Here is an 8,522-nt window from a genome sequence, read left to right on the forward strand (position 1 = left end):
GGGAGGGAGGGAGGGGGGGGGGGGGGAGGGAGAGAGAGAAAGAAAGATCAAAAGAGACAGACAGAAGAAGGAGGAGAAGGAAGAAATGGAGGAGAGAGAGGAGGAGGAGGAGGAAAGGGAGGAAGAGAGGGGAGGAAATGGAGGAGGAAGAGGAGGAGAAGAAGAATTCTGAGTGTATCATTCAGAACAGAGTGAGGTATGCTGCTGCAACAAATAACCCCAAATCTCAGTGGCTTAAAACAACAGTGGTTTATTTCTCGCTCACGCTATGTGTCCATCGAGGGTCGACAGGGGTCTCTGCTCCACGTTGTCCTCAATCTGGGACCCAGGCTGATGCAGCCTCCGCCATCTGGAACATCATGATGGGAGGGAAGGAAAGAGGGAGAGTGGGGAACCAGGCACTGACCGTTAAAGCATCCACCTGGAAGTGACACATGGCACCTGTCACACTACATTGGCAATGGAAGTCACACGCTGTGTCTCCCTTAGAACGAGTAGGGAAGGGCAGTCCTACCATGTGTCCACGAGAAGAAAAACAGCAATGTCTGTAAACAGACCTAATGCCCGCCTTTCTGAGGATCCAGCATTCTGGATCTGGAAGGGGTCTGTACTAGTTGGAGCTCTTTGGGTTGCAAATAATAGGAGGTGAAACTCAAACTCCTTAAACAGAAATGGGAATTTTCAGGCTCACAAAATGAAAAGTCTGGTAGTAAGTCTATCTGTCTTCAGGCAAAGCTTAAACCAAGGGCTCAGAGCCCCCAGGATCCGGTCTTTCTTTCAGCCCCACTCCCTTCCATGTGAGCTTCTTTCTCACGTGTCATAGTCCCAGGGTTCAAGTTCAATTGGGAAAGGAAAGTCTTTGCCTCTCTTTAATATTAACGGAAATCTTAGGCCCCAATCTTACTGGACCAGATAGGGTCACGTGTACATTCTTGAATCAATCATTGTGTCCGGGGAGTGGAATGTGGGTCAGGCCTAAGTCATATGCCTAGCCCTGGAACCAGATTGGAATTAACTTCACCGGAAGCCAGTGGAGGCGAGGGGAGGGAAACGTCAGGATGCTAGAATGGAATCTGGGTGTCCAAAAAAAAAAAAAGTCCACTACAGGACATAGAGGTGGGTTTTAAATCATGCTAACCCTTACTTTAACCTTTATACATTTAGTACAGAGAGGGGCAGAACACTAAAACGGGGAGCAGGGAGCTTTCAGCAAGACCTAGGACTATGCAGGGATTGACTATAGCAAGGCGGTGGGTTGGGGAGACTGGGAGAGGGAGCTTGTCAGGCAGAAAGAACAGTGTGTGCAAAGGCCCAGAGGCAAAATAATGCATAGAAAGGGACAACAGTTTTACAGGTTTAGAGAAAAAAGTTTGAGGGAGCGTCATACTTAGGAGTTTAGGCCTTGCACAAGGGCGATGGAGAGCCATTGATAGGCAGAAGGATTATATCATTACATATACAGTCTATCCTCAGTGAGGAAAATCAGCTTATGGGGGAGCAGAACTACTAGAGGCTGGGACGTCATCGAGGACTGGCTTGGTTACAGTGGTGGCAGTGGCAGTGGAAAGAAGTAGATTTGTGGAAAAAAATCAAGGACATTGAATCAACCAGACTTGGAAACTCTGTGTGACAATTTGGAGAAAATGGGAAAAGCTGAGGCTGACTCCCAGGTTTCCAGATGGCAATGCCTTTGCTGAAATGGAGCATGTGGGAGGGAAGCATGGAGAATCAGGAACCCTGGCAGTCAAACTTTTAAGCCCACATTCTTAGTCACAGTATGTTCTGGATCCCTGGTGCTTATCCTTCAGCAGGGAAGGGTAAGGACTCAGGAGTGGGCCCAGGGTATTTAACCTGATGGAGGTGAGGAAACCTCCCTTACTGGGCATGGGTGGACTAGAAGCCCAAGTCCTCACACAGCCAGCTCCACATCCTGCCCTGGGCACTGGTCACAGGTGAGTGTCGTCCTCCATGAGCAGGGCATGGGCTTCTCCCTCACCTTGGTTTGGAGCCATGATGGGCCTTCGCTCCTCCCCACCACCCAAGGAAAGACACCTGGGCCCTCAGGTTCATGGCAGAACTGACTGCTGGGGTGCCCGAGATAGACCCTGACAGAATGGTGGCGTACGCGTAATTGCTTTCCCAACCTGTGTCCTCAGAATGGCCTGGGTGCTCTCACTCCCATAACCCTAAAGCTACAACTCTCTATGCGTGGCATTGCACTGGGGGGAAACTTACAAAGATAAATAATTAAAGTCCTTGATAAACTTATCTTAAAATCTGTGTGGAAGAATAACCCATTAACCCATTGCTGTCGAGTCAATTCCAACTCATAGTGACCCTACAGAACAGAATAGAACTGCCCCACAGGGGTTCCAAGGCTGTAATCTTTATGGAAGCAGACTGCCACATCTTTCTCCTGTGGAGCGGCTGGTGGGTTCAAACCACAGGCCTCTCGGTTAGCAGCGAAGCACTTAACCACTGCACCACCAGGCTCCTTGTGTGGAAGAATAAATACTTTCAGATAGCAAAGTCAAATAATTTTGAAAAAGAAAAGCAAAAAAGTAAGGACTTCCCTACTAGATATTAAGACATACTACAAAGTCCTAGTAATACAAACAGTATGGTATGTACTGGCCCAAAACAAATAGACCCTGAGAGAGCTCAGAATAAGATCTATGCATTTACGGGAACATAAAGCAAAGATGAGAAAAGCCAGTCCAGAGTTCACAGATGTGTATACCTTTTAGAATCATCTTGTTTCCAGCATCACACACAGGCATTCCACACATGACCAATGAACATATCCAGCTTTGTAGGCAGAGCTAGAGTGAACGCATTCCTAAAATGCTCCACAAACATGCTCACACTTATCCTAGCAATAGCCCCAGGACACAGATATTATCATTATTACTTTACTGTTGTAGAACTGAGGCTCTGAGAGGTTAAACCACTTGCCCAAGGTCACACAGCTGGTACTTGGCAGAGATGGGATTCAATCCAGATTTCCCTGAACCCAGAGCCTGTGCACTATACTTCCTCCGGCCAGCAGCAGCCCCACATGAAAAGGAAGCAGTGAGGGCTAGAGCCATTGAGAAAGGCCTCTAGAAGCACTTGAGCTGAATCTCTGAAGAGCGGGCAGATTTAGACAGGTGACTAGGATGGAAGGCACTAAGGCAGAGGAACCAGCCTAGGGAAAGGGTGTGGGGAGTGTCTGTCTGACGAGTGTGACCATAACACCAGATCCCATGAGGAGTCTTGGGAGATGGGGCTACATAGGGAAGTGAGGTCAGATGTGAAGAAAGAGCTTCAAATGACAGAGTTGGGATTCAAATCTTTTTGGGGGGCGGTGGGAGGCTTGAATCTTTTTGAAACGTAGTTTTGATTTTGTCGCTCCTGCTGTACAACCTTCAATAGCTCCCTTGGATACTGTGTCCTGGCTAATCAGGTAAGAGGATGTAAAATGGGGAGTTCCTGGGTGGTGCAAATGGTTGACTGTGCTTGGCGGCTAACTAAAAGGTTGGAGGTTCAAGTCTACCCAGGGGTGCCTTGGAAGAAAGGCCTGGCGATCTACTTCCAAAACATCAGCCATTGAAGCCCTATAGAACACAGTTTTACCCTGACACACATGGAATCACCATGAGTTGGAATCAACTTGACGGCAACTGGTATGTAGAGTGGAAAGACGGGGGAGAGCCTGGAGACAGAGAGGCCTATTAGATAGAAGACTGATGTCACAGTCCAGGAGGGAGAAGACAAGGGCCTGGAGGGGACAGGAGGAAGGAAGAGAGTACACTTTTGGGCAGGGTTTTGTGTGATGCCCACCCCTGGCCTCCTTCTGCTCCGCTAGCCAAGTTGAGGCCACTGCTTCCCTGCAGAGTCAAACAACATTTTAACCTTAGCAAGCAGCAGGTACCTTATTCTACCCACTGTAGAAAAACCAAAAAAAACAAACCAAACTTGTTGCTCTCGAGTCGATTCCGACTCATAGCGACCCTATAGGACAGAGTAGAACTGCCCCACAGGGTTTCCAAAGTGAGGTTGGTGGATTCTAACAGAGCCATAAATAGCCAGAAAAGCAGCTAATGCCTAAAGCAGCAAAGAACAGTCAGCAACTCCGTCCTGGCTCTTGCCTAGACAAAGAAAATGAGAGTCAGACATGCCCGTACTCATATATCACTTTGACCCTTACTTAGGCCGTTAACCCCTGGGCGCCTTAGTTTCTTCGTCTGTAAAATGGGGAGGATAATAGTGCCATTCCATAAGGTTTGTTGAGGGTCTACTGAGATCATGTACTAAGAGCTCATTATGGTAGCTATTAATATTAATAATAAAATAATTATTTAGATAATATGTTGATGGTACCATGGTTAAGCACTCTGCTGCTACCCAAAAGGTTGGCAGTTTAAACCACCAGTGGTTCCACAGGAGAAAAGACCTGGCGATCTGCTCCCATAAACATTACCGCCTAGGAAACCATATGGGGCAGTTCTACTCTGTCATATAGGGTCACTATGAGTTGAAATCGACTGGACGGCACCTAACAACAACGACAGGTAATATGTTAACTCTTAATGTGTGCCATTAACAGCTTTTAGCGAAGGAATTGGCGTTGGAATTCTCAAACATCATTTCTTTGACTCCAGAGGCAGAGAGTTGGGCCTCATGACTTAGAAATGTCAGAAAGTGAAACCAATTTAATTCAAGAAGTTCTGGATTGTCGTTTCGTCCTGCTATAAAGATAGCTAATTATAGGCAGGTAGAAAGATGGATGGACAGAGAGTCAATCATGAAAACTAAACATCTTTTCCCTGTCTGAAGTACTGAATGCTCTTTTATAAAAAGAGGAAGAAAAGGAAAGAAAAACCTGTTCTCCTGCCACAAGGCCTGCTTGTGTACCAGAAGTCCACAGAGTCATCTCGAAGAGGTTTCATTATTCAGCAGTTTCTGAAATGAGTGATGGATGTAATTAAAGTTATTGGTAAAGAAAGACTCAGTTATCAAGGGACAGATGAGTCAGCACCAAGTTTAAGTAATGAAATAGTGTTCCAAGGAGTGATTCTTAAAATAAGCTTAAAAAAAACCAAAAAAACCACTCTAGACATCTTCAGTATGGCTGGTCAGCAAAAAGATGTGAAGTCTTGAAGAACCAGGGAAAACACTCTGCACAATTTTAGAAATTCTTAGGTGAAGTCATTATCAATAGTATGAAACCGTTCTTATTCAGTAAGGAGCCCTGGTGGCGCGAAGGTTAAGCACTCAGCTGCTAACTGAAAGGTTAGCAGTTTGAACCCATCTGGCGGCTCCATGGGAGAAAGACCTGTTAATCTGCTTCCGTAAAGATTACAGCCTAGCGAACCCTATGGGGCAGTTCTACTCTGTCACATGGGATCACTGTGAGTCGAAAACCAACTCAACAGCACCTAATAACAGCAACATTTATTGAGTAGAAATAATAGTAAAAGCTTACATTTATTGAAAGTCAACCATGGGCTTTGCTGGGCTTTCCACACATTATCTCATTTGATCCTTACCACAACCCTCTGAGGTAGATACTGTTATTATGCCCATTTTACAGATGAGGACACTGAAGCTCAGAGAGGTGAAGTAACTTGTCCAGGGTGGCACAGCTAGCAAATGGCACAGATGGGGCTGGAATTCAGGCAGTCTAACTCTAGGGCCCACCTTTCAGTCACCACATGTCCTGGGCCTCTCTACTTAGATGTCTCAGGTCATCTAATCTGGCTCACTAATTCACCCAAAATAATAGAGCACAGCCAGGATTTGCACCCACATCTCTCTGACCCCAGAGTACTTTCAAAATTCATATTTCTACAGGAAATTCAAATACATGGGCTTAAAACCAGTTGCTGTCAAGTATATTCTGACTCATGGCGACCTCATGTGTGTCTGAGCAGAACTGTGCTCCATAGGGTTTTCAATGGCTGATTTTTTTTTTGAAGTAGATTACCAGGCCTTTCTCCTGAGTCACCTCTGGGTGAACTCAATCCTCCAAACTTTCGGTTAGCAGCCGAGCACATTAACTATTTGCACTACTCAGAGAGAAAGGAAGGAAGGGAGGACAGAGACAAAGAGAGAGAGAGAGAAAGAGAAAGAAAGAAAGAGAAAAGAAAAGAATCTAGAGGGGGGGGAAAAAACTCCACCAACCAAAATGAATCAGGCCAAGGATTTTTCTGCCACACTCTTCATGAGAGTGAAGAGGTGGTGTTTATCCCAAATGAGCCCCTTTTTCCAAGTTGCCACCAATCTACTCTTTTCTGTGATCCAGGAAGATCAGTCTTCAACTACCAATGAATGTCTTTACGCATATGAGTATTTTGAAAAAGAGCCACCTATTACCACAGGGTTTGGATTTAGACACTGGATACAAATAGAGAGTGAACAAAATCAACCAACAAACAAAACAAAAACCTTGTGGTTTCGATCTAAATAAAAAAAGTCTCAGAAATAACAACTGTGTGTGTGTTGAATGTGATGTCAGACCATGCTGGCTGGGAAGGCGTCTGGAACACTCTGGAAGTGTGAGTGTATTCAAAATCTAGGGCTAACAGATGTCTTGATTGGCTTGAAAGATGTAGAGATGCTGTTCCTAAGGGCCTCTGGGTTCCCTTGGGGACAAAGCTACTGATAGTTTTTAAAAAAAAAAAAAGCCAAGCTGACAATGTATACAACACAAAGAGTCAAGAAAAGGATTGAGAAAAAACAGCAGTCAAGCTGAGACATCAAAAAAAAATTTTGTTTTTCCAAAATAAATGCATGAAACACCCATGATTTGGGATCTTGTCCCCAACTCAAATCTTTGTTTTATAGGAGTTGTTCCAGAAAATGATGGGCAAGGGAACATTCATTGTTGCTTGCATTATTTGAAGTCATGCGGGCAGGCAATCAGTCACTTCCAACGGGAGAAAGGAGCAAATCCTTTCAAATGGCAATTATTTAGGGAAGAAAACATTCCCTGGCAAAGGAAGCGGCCCCAGTTCCTCCTTGTTGTTGAGGCTCTGGGAGAGACGGCGCATCCTGAGCTTTCCCTCATGTGTACTTCACACGCAGAGTCCTGAGGAGGCGTGTGAGGAAGGCTAAGATGTTTCCCAGCCAAGCCTAAAAATATCTCCCTTGACAGCCTGTCACAGCGTCTGAGACTCCACCATTATAAATTCATTCCTCTCTGTTAAGGCATTTTGTTTCGAGGAGTTCTCTGTTAAAATACAGATATCCCAGAGAACTCAGCTTGGATGAGGTGGGGGAGAGCAGGCCGAGGAGGTAGGAGACCTGGGCTTTCGGCTCCATTCCGCCCATAAACTCACTGTGCAAGCTTGGGCAAGTCATTTGCACTTCCTGAACCTCAGTTTCTCCACTGGTGAAAAAGACGGAAATAAAAGGGAAGAAGTGGTCAGAAAGAGCGCTAGGATCTTGAGTTTCAGGAAGGAGGATCTGTCCACTTTAGAATCTTCCCTGGGTAAGTGCACCAGCCCTGGACATTGTGCACTTTGTCCCCGGAAGCTCAGCATGTCCACTAGAACAGCTCCTCTGGGCCAAAGGGCTGGGGGTCAGGTCGAAGAGTATCTCCTCCACCCACCCCTGCAGAACAAAAAATCCCTGCTCCACCTTTAATGTTTGACATCTCTGCAAATGGCACCTCCATTCATGTGGGTGCTCAGGACCAAATCCTTGGAGGCATCCAGAACTTCCTGCCTTCTCTCCTCCCCCACCCGCACATCTAATCCATCAGCAAGGTCTATTGACCCTGCCTTCAAAATATGGTCTAAACTTGATCCCCACCTCTCTGGCTCCACCCTGGTCCAAGACACCTTTACCTCCCTATGGATTCTGCATCAGCCTCCTAGCTGGTCCTGCTTTCACTCTTCCCGTCCCAGGCTATGCTCTTCACACCTGGGGATGCCTTTGAAACATAAAATAGATCCTGTAGCTCCCCTCTGAACCTTCCCATGCCCCCCTCCCCACCCCCTATCATCATAAAACCCAAGGTATCACCAGGACCTACAAGGCCCCATATAACCTGGCCTGGGCCTCATCCCCTCTCGCTCGCCCCACAAAGGTCTCCAGACTGTCACTCAAACTTGCCCCTACCTCAAGGCCTTTGCTGCATGTGAAAGCTGGACAATGAATAAGCAAGACTGAAGAAGAAGTGACACCTTTGAATTACGGTATTGGCAAAGAATATTGAATATGCCGTGGACTTCCAGAAGAACGATCAAATCTGTCTTGGAAGAAGTACAGCTGGAAGGCTCCTTGGAAGTGAGGATGGCAAGACTTCATCTCACACACTTTGGACATGTAATCAGGAGGGACCAGTCCATGGAGAAGGACATCACGCTTGGTAAAGTAGAGGGTTAGCAAAAAAGAGGAAGACCCTCAACGAGATGGACTGACACGGTGGCTGCAACAATGGGCTCAAGCATAACAACAATTGTGAGGATGGCACAGGACCGGGCAGCGTTTCGTTCTGTTGTACCTAGGGTCGCTATGAGTCGGAACCGACTCAA

The sequence above is a fragment of the Trichechus manatus genome, unplaced genomic scaffold (assembly GCF_000243295.1).
Source record: "Trichechus manatus latirostris isolate Lorelei unplaced genomic scaffold, TriManLat1.0 scaffold00014, whole genome shotgun sequence".
NCBI classification, from domain to species: domain Eukaryota; kingdom Metazoa; phylum Chordata; class Mammalia; order Sirenia; family Trichechidae; genus Trichechus; species Trichechus manatus.